Here is an 18207-nt window from a genome sequence, read left to right as displayed (position 1 = left end):
TATCTGCCTCATAAGCATTTTCCTCATATGCATCTTTCTCAAGAGCATCTTCCTCATTAGCATCATTCTCGTTAGCATCTTCACCATAAACATCCTCCTCATAAGCATCTTCCTCATAAGCATTTTCCTAGAGATCATAATCCTCATAAGCTGCCTTCATTTTAGCAGTCCACTCATTAGCATCATCCTCATTAGCATCCTTATAAGCATTCTACTCATTAACATCTTCTTCACTAGCATCAGTCGCATCTTCAATAGCATATTCCTCATAATCACCCTTCTCATATGCATCTTCTCATAAGCATTTTCCTCATAAGCATCTTCTTCATTAGCATCATCATTATAAGCATTTTCCTCATAAACATCCTTCTCAATGGCATCTTCCTCAAAAGCATCCTCATTAAAAGCATCAACCTCACTAACATTTTCTTAATTAGCATCTTCTTCTTAATCATCCTACTCATAAGGATCCTCCTGATGGGCATCTTTCTTATTAAAATCTTCTCAATTAGCATCATCTTCATAAGCATCCTCCCCATAAGCATCCTTCTCAAAGGCATCGTTCTCATAAACATCTTCTCAATTAGCATCTTCTTTATAAGCATCCTCCTGATAGGTATCTTTCTTATTAACATCTTCTCAATTAGCATCATCTTCTTAAGCATCCTCCTCATAAGCATCCTTCTCATAGGCATCTTTCTCATTAACATCTTTTCAATTAGCATCTTCTTTATAAGCATCCTCCTCATAAGCATCCTCCTCATTCGCATATTTTTCATTAACATCTTCTCAATTAGCATCTTCTTCATAAGCATCCTTCTCAAAGGCATCGTTCTCATAAACATCTTCTCAATTAGCATCTTCTTCATAAGCATCCTCCTCATAAGCATCCTCCTCATTAGAATACTACTTTGAATCCTCCTCCTCATTAGCATCATTCTCATTGGCATCTTCCTCATTAGCATCCTCCTCATTAGCATCCAACTCATTAGCATCCTTATTTTTAGCTTTCTCTGCATCATCCTCATTAGCATCCTCTTCATCCTCATTAGCATCCTCCGCATCCTCCTGATTGGCATCTTCCTGATAAGCATTATTCTCATAAGCATCATCCTCATTAGCATCTTCCTTTTTAGCATCATCATCATAAGCATCCTCCTCATTACATCATCATTGTTAGCATCATCAGCAGGAGCATCAGCAGCAGCAGCACAAAAGCAGAAGCAGCGGTGTCATATTAAGAGTCGTTCACTTAATTAAATCAAAGTACAAAAAGTACTTTCTGAAGGTCATTTGTCTTATAAGTATACCATTTTTACTTTCGTTTTCGCCATTTTTTTATTTATACCAAGGGACCATTCCAATAGTGTTCTGTGTATTCATTAATGTTTCTTTAATTTTATGGACCAGATTGCTTTATTCATATTTTGTATGAATATATTTACATAATAGTTTGTAATGTTTATAGAGCTCTTATGATATGTAGAAAACAATTCATGTGAGTTATTTAAATGGAGGTGTCCCCTTTACGCATTCATATTCAATCAATCCGTAAGTATTGTAACATTCTCAAAATCTTATTGAATTTTACAAACACTTTTTCGTAGAGTCTTATAGTATTTAATAACAGCAGAACATTATAGTTTACTGTTAAAAAAATATCGAAATACTTGATACTAACATAAGTTGGATTCTATGGCAAAAAGTTGAATTAGTCAGAATAACCATTCACGATTAAAATGTCTTGAACAATTGGAGTAACATAAATAGTTATCCCCTTCGAATGCTTATTTCTCTTCACCATTATGCATATTAAAACAATTCAGACAAACTGAACCAACGAATTGTGTTTTTTTCTCGAATACACTTTGTTTACTTTCGCTATATAACATTCAAAAGTGTCTGGGTTATCTGAAAAGTTCGAGTTTTATTCTGAGAATGTGTGTCATTTAAGTAAGTTTGATCGAATGGCTTGTAATTACTCGCAACGAAACATGGACTTGTGGAACTTGGACATTTCGTACCATGAAACTTTATTACCCAGAGATAGTGTGGACGTTTTTTACGAATCATACCAATATATTTTGGACAATTCGCACAATGATCGCACATTATTCATCAGCATATATGATGGAACATTTAAGGACCTCTGAAAATATGTCAATTGTATTGACATATTGCGAACTGACCCTCCAGGCAACATCTTGTTGCAGTACTGAAAGTACTTTGATTAAGTTTGCAAACAGTTTGCAATTGTTGCATTTATTATGCAACAAACAATACATTCAAAAAATGTACTTTTCAAAAGACATTCCGGCTGGTGCTAGCTGCATCAGTCATGATTAATAATACTTTTTGTAACAAGTCAAAGTCCCATGAAGTTGGGCGTATATTGAAGTCCTTTTGGACAATTAGATATTACATACACAACAGTTTTTTAAATAATTTACAAACATATATGGACAGGCAAAGAGGAGGTGGAGTGGTCTCGTGGGAAAATCGACAGCGAGTTTGCGATGGGCTGTCAGAGTGGGTTTGGAAATAAGAAAGACCGTTATGAGCAGGTTCCGTTGCGCTGCGGCTCTCTTACACTGATTTATAGCGCAAACAGAAGCCAAACACTGTTTTGCCTCTCTGCCTGTCCATGACCTATGTAAAAATACAAAAGTGAATAGTATAAATCAATTAATTTGGCATATAAATTATGTTTTATATTTGCGCTCTCATATGCCTATGGGCCAGCGTATTTGATTAAAAAGGAATAGTATTTATTATGCTTGTAGTAATTCTAAAAAAACAACATTCTCTTTTTTTGTAAATATCTCAAATGTATGTAATGTTATTATTTTGTCTAACTGAGGTCGACCTCACGACCTCAGCAATGTTTGGAATGTCAAGGTCGACCTCAGTGATGTTTGTGATGTCAAGGTCAACATCAGTGATGTTTGTGACGTCAAGGTTAACCTCAGTAATGTTTGTGACGTCAAGGTGAGCCTCAGTTGTGTTTGTGACGTCAAGGTGAGCCTCAGTAATGTGAAAAATGTCAAGATAAATTTCAGTAACGTTTATGAGGTCAAGGTCAACCTCAGAAATGTTTGTGATGTCAAGATCAACCTCAATAATGTTTGTGATGTCAAGGTCAACCTCAGCGATGATTCTGATGTCAAGGTCAACCTCAGTGATGATTCTGAAGTCAAGATCAACCTCAGTGATGATTGTGAAGTCAAGGTCAACCTCTGTGATGATTGTGAAGTCAGGGTCAACCTCAGTGATTATTGTGAAGTCAACGTCAACCTCTGTGATGATTGTGAAGTCAATGTCAACCTCTGTGATGATTGTGAAGTCAAGGTCAACCTCTGTGATAATTGTGAAGTCAAGGTCAACCTCAGTGATGATTCTGAAGTCAAGATCAACCTCTGTGATGATTGTGAAGTCAAGGTCAACCTCAGTGATTATTCTGAAGTCAAGATCAACCTCAGTGATGATTGTGAAGTCAAGGTCAACCTCAGTGATGATTGTGAAGTCATGGTCAACCTCAGTGATGATTGTGAAGTCAAGGTCAACCTCTGTGATGATTGTGAAGTCAAGGTCAACCTCAGTGATGATTGTGAGGTCAAGGTCAACCTCTGTGATGATTGTGAAGTCATGGTCAACCTCAGTGATGATTGTGAAGTCAAGGTCAACCTCTGTGATGATTGTGAAGTCAAGGTCAACCTCAGTAATGTTTTTGATGTCAAGGTTAACCTCTGTGATGATTGAGAAGTCAAGGTCATTACACGCCCGTATGGACGCGTATATGGTATATACTGAGGATGTGATCATGAAGTCATCTTGATTTGTTTACGTCGACTTTGCGAGTTATATGTTGACCTCTTTCACTTATTAACTGGATATGATTACATTAGTGTTGTCGACAAATAAGGTTAAACTGTGCTACTGAGTCACTTACAAGGTTGTTCAATACATGTGGTTATACATTTGAGTTCTTGCTTCTATGGTCAATGTTTGTTTTCTATGACTATACGGGAACTCATATATGAATGTAATATATGGTGGTGAAAAATTAGGGGTTATTTGCTTAACAATGTGTGTTTAACTTGATGAATGTCTCTTGTGAACAGACATAAAGTCATATGTGATAAGGTTGAAATATTATCCAGTAAGAGCCTGGCAATGGTCATGTCCATATAGGGTTCCCTTCAGCTAAAATGAACTGGTCGACCTGTACCAATACAACTGCAATCTGGAATAATTTAGCTACAGATTATAATAAGTTTTATTGTAAATTGAGATTTATTGTATTCGTATAGCCAAAAAAATAATTCACTTTACCGTTAGATGACATGTTTCCATATGATAGTATAGTCTTATTTGTTCAAGAACACAGTTATTAAGTATTCGGCATACATCTGTTTCATTAATACCTATACTTTGTAAGTTTGATCCGTGATGTATCAAATGTAAAGGTTTTCAATGTGATTTGTCTTGTTCACACCACAAAGCATTACAACGAGCTAAAATTGTTCATACAATACCTACAACATTATTTTATAAAACGTCTTTTAAGGGCAATTTTCTATATTCTAAGATAATATCGTTTGCAAGTCAGTTTAACAAACTACATATTTTATAGGGGAATGAAAGTGTATAATTAAACATGTGTCTAAAATATTTAAAAACAGTTTGGTAAGTACATCCTGTTAATTTCAAGTGTTCAAATCAACAGTGATACAGAAAGCTTCCCTAGACAACATGTGACCCATAACAGAATGAAATCATCCGAAATATTGGCTTTAATTGCCGGATGCACGGAAACATTATTCAGCAAACTCCGCACAACTTTAAATAATGGAACGTAGTTAATCCCTTTTAATATCACTTTTAGGCATAAAATTGTTTTACAATGTAACGTCGCATGCTCACTCGATGAAATATATTGCGATCTAAAACAAACGATTATCTCCTCGTGTGTGTCCGAGGTTAGTTTAGTTTGGTTTAGTCCGTTTGATGAATCATTTCAATATGCTGTTCACAGGATTCGCCAGCCTAATTCTCCGACTGAAAGAAGGCACTTAGGACACCACAGTCGTTGATATTCCCGCCAAATGCAAAGTAATGACAATGATGACAGCTCAACAAATTTCATATGATTCAAGTTCGGGTGAGAAGACAGTTCAAGCTGATATCAATAATTTTACCACATAATAACATGAACGATTTAACTATTAAAAAAAAAATAAACCTTAGATACTCACGCTGCAATGCCTCCAAATACTCACACTACAATGCCTCCAAATACTCACACTCCAATGCCTCCAAATACTCACGCAGCAATGCCTCCAAATAATCACACTCCAAGGCCTCCAAATACTCACACTGCAATGCCTCCAAATACTCACACTCCAATCCCTCCAAATACTCACGCTGCAATGCCTCCAAATACTCACGCTGCAATGTCTCCAAACACTCAAACTTCAATGCCTTCAAATACTTACGCTGCAATTCCTCCAAATACTCACACTGCGATGCCTCCAAATACTCACACTGCAATACCTCCAAATACTAACACTGCAATGCCTCCAAATTCTCAGGCTGCAATGCATCCAAATACTCACGCTGCAATGCATCCAAATACTCACACTGCAATGCCTCCAAATACACACACTGCAATGCCTCCAAATATTCATACTACAATGCCACCAAATAATCACTGCAATGCCTCCAAATACTCACACTGCAATGCCTCCAAATACTCACACTGCAATGCCTCCAACTATTCACACTGCAATGCCTCCAAATACTCACACTGCAATGCCTCCAAATACTCACACTGCAATGCCTCCAAATACTCACACTGCAATGTCTCCAAACACTCAAACTTCAATGCCTCCAAAAACTCACACTGCAATGCCTCCAAATACTCACACTCCAATGCCTCCAAACACTCAAATTTCTATCCCTTCATATACTCAGGCTGCATTTCCTCCAAATACTCACATTGCAATGCCTCCAAACACATTAACTTCAATCCCTTCATATACTCACTCTGCAATGCCTCCAAATACTCACGCTTCAATGCCTCGAAATACTCACACTGCAATGCCTCGAAATACTCACACTGCAATGCCTCCAAATACTCACACTGCAATGCCTCCAAATACTCACACTGCAATATCTCCAAATACTCACACTCCAAGGCCTGCAAACACTCACACTGTAATGTCTCCAAATACTCACGCTGCAATGCCTCCAAATACTCACAATGCATTGCCTCCTAATACTCACACTGCAATGTCTCCAAAAACTCACAGTCCAATGCCTCTTTATACTCTAACATCAATGCATCCGAACACTCACAGTCCAATGCCTCCTAATAATCAAACATCAATGCCTCCAAACACTCACAGTCCAATGCCTCCAAATACTCACAGTCCAATGCCTCCTAATACTTAAACACCAATGCCTTCAAACACTCACAGTAGAATGCCTCTTAATACTCAAACATCGATGCCTCCAAACACTCACAGTCTAATGCCTCCTAATACTCTAACATTAATGCCTCCAAACACTCCAGTCCAATGCCTCCTAATACTCAAACATCAATGCCTTCAAATACTTACACTTCAATGCCTCCTAATACTCAAACATCAATGCCTCCAAATGCTTACCCTTCAATTCCTCCAAACCCTCACACTGCAATGCCCCCAAATACTAACACTTCAATGCCTCCAAACACTCACATCGCAATGCCTCCAAATACTTACACTGCAATGCCTCCAAATACTCAAACTGCAATGTCTCCAAATACTCACACTGCAATGCCTCCAAATATTCACACTGCAATGCTTCCAAATACTCACACTGCAATGTCTCCAAATACTCACGCTGCATTGACTCCAAATATTCCCAGTCCAATGCCTACTAATACTCAAACATCAATGCCTCCAAACACTCACAGTACAATGCCTCCAAATAATCACAGTCCAATGCCTCCTAATACTCAAACATCGATGCCTCCAAACACTTACAGTCCAATGCCTCCAAATACTCAAACATCAATGCCTCCAAATACTCACAGTCCAATGCCTCCAAACATTCACAGTCCAATGCCTCCTAATACTCAAACATCAATGCCTCCAAATACTCACAGTCCAATGCCTCCTAATACTCAAACATCAATGCCTCCAAATACTCACAGTCCAATGCCTCCAAACATTCACAGTCCAATTACTCCTAATACTCAAACATCAATACCTCCAAATACTCACAGTCCAATGCCTCCTAATACTCAAACATCAATGCCTCCAAATAATCACAGTCCAATGCCTCCTAATACTCAAAAATCGATGCCTCCAAACACTCACAGTCCAATGCCTCCAAATACTCAAACATCAATGCCTCCAAATACTTACAGTCCAATGCCTCCTAATACTCAAACATCAATGCCTCCTAACACTCACAGACCAATGCCTCCAAATAATCACAGTCCAATGCCTCCTAATACTCAAACATCGATGCCTCCAAACACTCACAGTCCAATGCCTCCAAATACTCAAACATCAATGCCTCCAAATACTCACAGTCCAATGCCCCCTAAAACTCAAACATAAATGCCTCCAAATACTCACAGTCCAATGCCTCCTAATACTCAAACAACAATGCCTCCAAATACTCACAGTCCAATGCCTCCTAATACTCAAACATCAATGCCTCCAAACACTCACAGTCCAATGCCTCAAAATACTCAAACATCAATGCCTCCAAATACTCACAGTCCAATGCCTCCAAATAATCACAGTCCAATGCCTCCAAATACTCAAACATCAATGCCTCAAAGCACTCACAGTCCAATGCCTCCAAATAATCACAGTCCAATGCCAATTAATACTCAAACATCGATGCCTCCAAACACTCACAGTCCAATGCCTCCAAACACTCAAATATCAATGTCTCCAAATACTCACGTTGCATTGCCTCCAAGTATTCACAGTCCAATGCCTCCTAATACCCAAACATCAATGCCTCCAAACACCCACCGTCCAGTGCCTCCAAATACTCAAACATCAATGCCTCCAAATACTCACAGTCCAATGCCTCTTAATACTCAAACATCAATGCCTCCAAACACTCACAGTCCAATGCCTCAAAATAATCACATTCCAATGCCTCCTAATACTCAAACATCGATGCCTCCAAACACTCACAGTCCAATGCCTCCTATTACTCAAACATCAATGCATCCAAATACTCACAGTTCAATGCCTCCTTATACTCAACCATCAATGCCTCCAAACACTCACAGTCCAATGCCTCCTAATACTCAAACATCAATGCCTCCAAACACTCACAGTACAATTACTCCTAATACTAAAACATCAATGCCTCCAAATAATCACAATCCAATGCCTCCTAATACTCAAACATCAATGCCTCCAAACACTCACAGTCCAATGCCTCCTAATACTCAAACATCAATGCCTCCAAATACTCACAGTCCAATGCCTCCTAATACTCAAACATCAATGCCTCCAAACACTCACAGTCCAATGCCTCCTCATACTCAAACATCAATGCCTCCAAACACTCACAGTCCAATGCCTCCAAATACTCATACATCAATGCCTCCAAACACTCACAGTCCAATGTCTCAAAATACTCAAACATCAATGCCTCTAAACACTCACAGTCCAATGCCTCCTAATAATCACAGTCCAATGCCTCCTAATACTCAAACATCAATGCCTCCAAACACTCACAGTCCAATGCCTCCTAATACTCAAACATCAATGCTTTCAAATACTTACACTTCAATGCCTCCTAATACTCAAACATCAATGCCTCAGACACTCACAGTCCAATGCCTTCTAATACTCAAACATCAATGCCTCCAAATACTCACAGTCCAATGCCTCCTAATACTCAAACATCAATGCCTCCAAACACTCACAGTCCAATGCCTCCTTATAATCACAGTCCAATGCCTCCTAATACTCAAACATCGATGCCTCCAAACAATCACAGTCCAATGCCTCCTAATAATCACAGTCCAATGCCTCCAAATACTCAAACATCAATGCATCCAAACACTTACAGTACAATGCCTCCAAACACTCACAGTCCAATTACTCCTTATACTCAAACATCGATGCCTCCAAACACTCACAGTCCAATGCCTCCAAACACTCAAATATCAATGTCTCCAAATACTCACGTTGCATTGCCTCCAAGTATTCACAGTCCAATGCCTCCTAATACCCAAACATCAATGCCTCCAAACACCCACCGTCCAGTGCCTCCAAATACTCAAACATCAATGCCTCCAAATACTCACAGTCCAATGCCTCTTAATACTCAAACATCAATGCCTCCAAACACTCACAGTCCAATGCCTCAAAATAATCACATTCCAATGCCTCCTAATACTCAAACATCGATGCCTCCAAACACTCACAGTCCAATGCCTCCTATTACTCAAACATCAATGCATCCAAATACTCACAGTTCAATGCCTCCTTATACTCAAACATCAATGCCTCCAAACACTCACAGTCCAATTACTCCTAATACTCAAACATCAATGCCTCCAAACACTCACAGTACAATTACTCCTAATACTAAAACATCAATGCCTCCAAATAATCACAATCCAATGCCTCCTAATACTCAAACATCGATGCCTCCAAACACTCACAGTCCAATGCCTCCTAATACTCAAACATCAATGCCTCCAAATACTCACAGTCCAATGCCTCCTAATACTCAAACATCAATGCCTCCAAACACTCACAGTCCAATGCCTCCTCATACTCAAACATCAATGCCTCCAAACACTCACAGTCCAATGTCTTAAAATACTCATACATCAATGCCTCCAAACACTCACAGTCCAATGTCTCAAAATACTCAAACATCAATGCCTCCAAACACTCACAGTCCAATGCCTCCTAATAATCACAGTCCAATGCCTCCTAATACTCAAACATCAATGCATCCAAACACTCACAGTCCAATGCCTCCTAATACTCAAACATCAATGCTTTCAAATACTTACACTTCAATGCCTCCTAATACTCAAACATCAATGCCTCAGACACTCACAGTCCAATGCCTCCTAATACTCAAACATCAATGCCTCCAAATACTCACAGTCCAATGCCTCCTAATACTCAAACATCAATGCCTCCAAACACTCACAGTCCAATGCCTCCTTATAATCACAGTCCAATGCCTCCTAATACTCAAACATCAATGCCTCCAAACACTCACAGTCCAATGCCTCCTAATAATCACAGTCCAATGCCTCCAAATACTCAAACATCAATGCATCCAAACACTTACAGTACAATGCCTCCAAACACTCACAGTCCAATTACTCCTTATACTCAAACATCGATGCCTCCAAACACTCACAGTCCAATGCCTCCAAACACTCACAGTCCAATGCCTCCAAATAATCACAGTCCAATGCCTCCTTATACTCAAGCATCAATGCAACCAAACACTCACAGTCCAATGCCTCCAAATACTCACAGTCCAATGCCTCCTAATACTCAAACATCAATGTCTCCAAACAATCACAGTCCAATGCCTCATAATACTCAAACATCAATTCCTCCAAATACTCACACTTCAATGCCACCTAATACTCACACTGCAATGCCTCCAAATACTCACGCTGCAATGCCTCCAAATACTCATACTACAATGCCTCCAAATACTCACACTGCAATGTCTCCAAATACTCACACTGCAATGCCTCCAAACACTCAAACTTCAATCCCTTCAAATACTCACTTAGCTGTCGCCAAACACGCACACTTCAATGCCCCATAATGCCTACACTTAAATGCCTAAAAATACTCACGCTTCAATGCCGCCAAATACTCATACATCTGTGCCTCCAAAAACTCACATTTCAATGCCTCTAAATTCCCGAACTTCAATGACTCAATAACGTAACCTTAAATGCCTCCAACTTCTTTCACACTTCTATTCAGCAAATATAGTACTCACGCTGCATATCTCCAAAAAATTACACATAACTGCCTCAGAATACTCACACTTCAATGCCTCCTAATACTCGATCTTGACAACATTGATAAAATTGTATTGCACAATATGTCATTCAATGATATGACATCTGCTCTCATCACATGATGGTGAACCGGTTTATAATCAGCTTCCCTTTGTGTTCATGATGGCTGGCCATGCTCTTCTTGAACGACCAATTTCCAATTAAAAGCATGGCAAAATAGTTCGGAATTATCGATTACGAAAATTATATATATTCGGCCTTAAGGCCGTCTGAAATCACTATGAAATCACTATGAACTGAGTGAAATGTTTCATTGTTCATTATAAACCTTGGAACTAGAAATCCCAGTAGGCATTGTAAAACAAGTCAAACAATATTGGAAACGAGCTCTTTAGATCTCTGATTGTTTAAACGTTGAAAAATTTAATTTCCCCGCGAACGATTTTTTCCATAAAAGTAAGACGCATTCCCTTTTAAAAGTAAACTTGACGAGTAAACCGCTAAAAATAGTTATACCCTTTGTTTTCGGACTTGATTGTTTTTGGTGTAATACAGTCCTGCTTTGTTTTCGGACTTGATTGTTTTTGGTGTAATACAGTCCTGCTTTGTTTTCCTCCCTTGCATTGAAACCGTCATTTCGGGTCTTACTAAAGTGCTGACCAATTAACTGACAATATAGAATACTCACAGTCCAATGCCTCCTAATACTCAAACATCAATGTCTCAGACACTCACAGTCCAATGCCTCCTAATCCTCAAACATCAATGCATCCAAACACTCACAGTCCAATGCCTCCAAATACTCACAGTCCAATGCCCCCTAATACTCACAGTCAAATGCCTCCTAATACTCAAATATCAATGCCTTCAAACGCTCACAGTCGAATGCCTCCTAATACTCAAACATCAATGCATCCAAACACTCACAGTCCAATGCCTACTAATACTCAAATATCAATGCCTTCAAACGCTCACAGTCGAATGCCTCCTAATACTCAAACATCAATGCATCCAAACACTCACAGTCCAATGCCTCCTAATACTCACGCTGCAATGCCTCCAAACACTCACAGTCCAATGCCTCCTAATACTCAAACACCAATGCCTCCAAATACTTACACTTCAATGCCTCCAAATACTCACACTGTAATGCCTCCAAATATACACACTTCAATGCCGCCAAACACTCACAGTCCAATGCCTCCAAATACTCACATTGCAATGCCTCCAAATACTCACACTGCAATGTCTCCAAATACTCAAACATCAATGCCTCCAAACACTCACAGTCCAATGCCTCCAAACACTCACAGTCCAATGCCTCCTAATACTCAAACATCAATGCCTCCAAACACTCACAGTCCAATGCCTCCTAATACTCAAACATCAATGCCTCCAAACACTCACAGTCCAATGCCTCCTAATACTCAAACATCAATGCCTCCAAACACTCACACTTCAATGCCTCCTAATACTCAAACATCAATGCCTCCAAACACTCAAAGTCGAAAGCTTCCTAATACCAAAACATGAATGCCTTCAAACACAAACAGTCGAATGCCTCCTAATACTCAAACATCGATGCCTCCAAACACTCACTGTCCAATGGCTCTTAATACTCAATCATCAATGCCTCCAAACACTCACAGTCCAATGCCTCCTTATACTCAAACATCAATTCCTCCAAACACTCACACTGCAATGCCTCAAAATACTCACACTTCAATGCCTCCAAACACTCACAGTCCAATGCCTCCTAATACTCAAACATCATTGTCTCCAAATCACAGTCCAATGCCTCCTAATACTCAAACATCAATGCATCCAAACACTCACAGTCCAATGCCTCCTAATACTCAAACATCAATGCCTCCAAACACTCACAGTGCAATGCCTCGAAATACTCACAGTCAAATGCCTCCTAATACTCAAACATCAATGCCTCCAAACATTCACAGTCCAATTACTCCTAATACTCAAACATCAATAATTCCAAATACTCACAGTCCAATGCCTCCTAATACTCAAACATCAATGCCTCCAAACACTCACAGTCCAATTACTCCTAATACTCAAACATCAATTTCTCCAAATACTCACACTTCAATGCCTCCTTATACTCACACTGCAATGCCTCCAAATACTCACGCTGCAATGCCTCCAAATACTCACACTACAATGCCTCCAAATACTCACACTGCAATGTCTCCAAATACTCACACTGCAATTCCTCCAAACACTCAAACTTCAATCCCTTCAAATACTCACTTAACCGTTGCCAAACACGCACACTTCAATGCCCCGTAATGCTTACACTTAAATGCCTAAAATTACTCACGCTTCAATGCCGCCAAATACTCATACATCAGTGCCTCCAATAGCTCACATTTCAATGCCTCTAAATTCCCGAACTTCAATGACTCAAAAACTTAACCTTAAATGCCTCCAACTTCTTTCACACTTCTATTCAGCAAATATAGTACTCACGCTGCATATCTCCAAAAAATTACACATTACTGCCTCAGAATACCCACACTTCAATGCCTCCTAATACTCACACTTCGATGCCTCCTAACACTCACACTTCAATGCCTTCAAACACTGGAACTTCAATGCCTCAAAATACGCTTCAATGCTGTCAAATATTCAAACTTCAATCCCTCAAAATCTCACATTTTGATGCCTCAAAATTCTTAAACTTAAATGCCTCCAATACTCTCACACTTCTATTAAGCAAAATATGTAATGCCACCAAATGCTCAAACTTCAATGCCTCAAAATAACCACTCTTCAACGCCTCAAAATTTTCAAACTTCAATTCATCAAAATGAACAAACTTTGCTGCCTCAGAATACACATGCTTTAATGCCTCCAAATGTGCACACTTCAATTTCTCAAAACATCAGAAGCCTCAAAATCATTTCTCTTCAATGCATAAAAATACTCACACTTCAATGCCTCAAAACGTCTCCCTAATCAATGCCTCAAAATACTCACACTTCAAAAACTTAATATACACACAGTTCAATGCCTAAAAATACTCACACTACAATGACTCCAAATACTCACATTCCAATGCCGTCAAATACTTCATTTTTCCAAACATTCAGTGCCTCCGAATGCCCACACTTCAATGTCGCAAAATATCCAATGCCTCCACACGTCAATACTTCAAAAACCTTTCACTAGTTGCCTCAGAATAGTCATACTTAAATGACTCCAAATACTCACACTTCAATGCCTTCGAATACTCACACTCCAATGCCTAAAAGTACTCACACCTCAATGCTCAGAATACGCACACATCAATGCCTCAAAAAACTCAGTAGGCTCAAAAGTCCCCCTCTTTAATGTAACTAAATACTCACACTTCAATCACTCAAAATTCTCTCTCTATAGTGCCTCAAAACACTCACACTACAAGAACTAAAAAACTCACACTTCAGTGCCTCCAAATGCTCACGCTTCAATGCCGCCAAACACTCACATTTCAGTCCCTTCAAATGCTCATTCTGCAATGCCTCCAAATACTCATACGTCTGTGCCTTCAAATACTCACGCTGCAATGCATTCAAATACTCACACTTAACTGCTGTCAACCACCCTCACTTCAATGCTCCAAATACTCACACTTTTCTGCGGCCGAACACTCACACTTCAAAACCGCAAAATGCTCACACTTAAATGCCTCCAAAACCTCACATTTCAAAATGCTCAAACCTCAATGGCCCAAATACTCACACTTCAATGCCGCAAAATACTCACACGTCAATGCCGCAAATAAAACACTTCAATGCCGCCAAATACTCACACTTCAATGCCGCAAATACTCACATTTCATTGCCGCAAATACTCACACTTCAATGTAGCAAAATACTCACACGTCAATGCCGCAAATACTCACACTTCAATGCCACAAAATACTCACACGTCAATGCCGCAAATACTCACACTTCAATGCCGCAAAATACTCACACTTCAATGCCGCCAATAGTTACACTTCAATGCCGCAAATACTCACACTTCATTGCCGCAAATACTCACACTTCAATGTTGCAAAATACTCCCACGTCAATGCCTCCAAAAAACTCACACTACCATGCCGCAAACACTCACACGTCAATGCCGCAAATACAACACTTCAATGCCGCAAATAATTACACTTCAATGCCGCGAATACTCACATTAGTAAAGTACATGTAGACGATAGCGAGTCGTTTTTGTTCGCCGCTTCCACGTAAACGCTCTGTAGACTCATAGTCTAGTCCTAGTCAATCAGTTGCTTTTTCTGTAAGTCGAAACACAAACAGATTGAAACTAAACTTTCGTTCGGAAAGGAATTAGTATAAGCAATTACATTGCTTGTTTTCCGGTCCATTTCATTATACTATTGCTGTACTGTTATTTTTGTATATATGAACTGAATAAAATATGTTTAAACTAAACTTTCGTTCGAGATAAGACTTTTTCCTACATAAGACAGAGCTTTTGATATTTGAAAAAGAGCAATTTCGACGTTTTTATGCGTTGAATTTTTATTTGTTTTGACAATGTTTTAATTTAATAACAAAATGTATACTCAATTACATGGTCTCAAAGATCATTGACATGGTCCGTTGATGACTGTTTTACTATTTAAGAGGATCTGTCAGTAGGAGTAGGTGGAACGTCGTTGTATCGCTTGCATGCATTTAACTAATGCGAGTACTTAAGATTGCCTATCTGCAATTTCATTGGCTAAAAATGTAAGCTGTATTCTAGTGAAGAATACTATCCTAATATAATCTACTAGCATTTACTGTACATATTGTGATAGATTTGAATGTAAGAAAACTCACTTCTTCAATAAAGAAAGATCCCATTGTCATAAAGATTACAGTTCCGGGTTGTGTATATATAGTGCAACTTTCAGTGAATTTAGGACGAGGGACTGGGGTCTTAAATACCATATTATGTTCTTCATATCAAAATAACCATAGGAGTCTCTAGAATCTCAGCTAGTGTGTGGTTGATTAAAAAGAAAACCATTACTAACGGTCATACGACTTCCTTGTCAGCCAAAGCGTTATGAAATTATGACCAAACCAAGCTATCGATTAGTATTAACAACACTATAACGATAGGTTTTTTTAAAGCTACTGCTATGCAGTTTAAGCTGTCAACATTATAGGATACCCAACGAGAAGGCAGAATTTCGTTTTCAAACAGTGGCTGGCCCAGCCTGTGCTTAGTTCAAAAAATATAATGTATACCACTAAATAACATAAACAAATTATGTACTAATACAATACTGAATGGAATTTGCGAGCAGAACATTAACAACTCAATGACTGCTTAGAAGGACTCGTTCACTGACGTTTTTTCAGGGCCAGATATCGGCGAAAATAAATTTGTGTGAAACGTGCGAAATATGTTTGGTTCATTAATGAAATGATAACAAAAGTTTAAATTGAAGTTCCACTATTATTTAAAAAAATGAAAATGTGATAAAATATTCTCTTTTTTGCCGAAAAGTGTTAGTAATGGGCAATAACGCTATTGAAAATTGACATCGATTTTAGACTTGACTTTACGAAATTCTGTTCAGTTAGATATGTGCCAGTTGCCGTCTGCTCAAATAAACAAGTAAAATATCTCAATTTCAACAAAATTTGAAACAAATCGTTGCAAATATCAAATCTGTCAACGAGTCCTTTTGAAGGGGCACACTATAGGTTACACTTGACTTGTTGTTGTTGTTGATGGTGGTGGTGGTGGTGGTTGTGTCGGTGGTGATTGTGGTGGTGGTGGTGGTGGTGGTGATTACACTTGATAGATGCAAACACCCCAAAGATTTTTGTTTTTACCATTAAAGCCAAATGGGTTAAAGATCACAATGCATTCAAATCATAAAAACATACATGTGACAAGTGTAAACCTATATCTGTCCCCCTTTGTCCTTTATCGACATGATGGCAACCAACCTATATCTGTCCCCCTTTGTCCTTTATCGACATGATGGCAACCAACCTATATCTGTCCCCCTTTGTCCTTTATCGACATGATGGCAACCAAGCTATATCTGTCCCCCTTTGTCCTTTATCGACATGATGGCAACCAACCTATATCTGCCCCCCTTTGTCCTTTATCGACATGATGGCAACCAAGCTATATCTGTCCCCCTTTGTCCTTTATCGACATGATGGCAACCAACCTATATCTGTCCCCCTTTGTCCTTTATCGACATGATGGCAACCAACCTATATCTGTCCCCCTTTGTCCTTTATTGACATGATGGCAACCAACCTATATCTGCCCCCCTTTGTCCTTTATCGACATAATGGCAACCAACCTATATCTGTCCCCCTTTGTCCTTTATCGACATGATGGCAACCAAGCTATATCTGTCCCCCTTTGTCCTTTATCGACATAATGGCAACCAACCTATATCTGTCCCCCTTTGTCCTTTATCGACATGATGGCAACCAAGCTATATCTGCCCCCCTTTGTCCTTTATCGACATGATGGCAACCAACCTATATCTGTCCCCCTTTGTCCTTTATCGAAATGATGGCAACCAACCTATATCTGTCCCCCTTTGTCCTTTATCGACATGATGGCAACCAACCTATATCTGCCCCCCCTTTGTCCTTTATCGACATGATGGCAACCAACCTATATCTGCCCCCCCTTTGTCCTTTATCGACATGATGGCAACCAACCTATATCTGTCCCCCTTTGTCCTTTATCGACATGATGGCAACCAACCTATATCTGCCCCCCTTTGTCCTTTATCGACATGATGGCAACCAACCTATATCTGTCCCCCTTTGTCCTTTATCGACATGATGGCAACCAACCTATATCTGCCCCCTTTTGTCCTTTATCGACATGATGGCAACCAACCTATATCTGTCCCCCTTTGTCCTTTATCGACATGATGGCAACCAACCTATATCTGTCCCCCTTTGTCCTTTATCGACATGATGGCAACCAACCTATATCTGCCCCCCTTTGTCCTTTATCGACATGATGGCAACCAACCTATATCTGCCCCCCTTTGTCCTTTATCGACATGATGGCAACCAACCTATATCTGCCCCCCTTTGTCCTTTATCGACATGATGGCAACCAACCTATATCTGTCCCCCTTTGTCCTTTATCGACATGATGGCAACCAACCTATATTTGCC

The sequence above is a fragment of the Mya arenaria genome, chromosome 5, assembly GCF_026914265.1.
Source record: "Mya arenaria isolate MELC-2E11 chromosome 5, ASM2691426v1".
NCBI lineage: Eukaryota > Metazoa > Mollusca > Bivalvia > Myida > Myidae > Mya > Mya arenaria.
Note: the sequence above shows the minus strand (reverse complement) of the source record.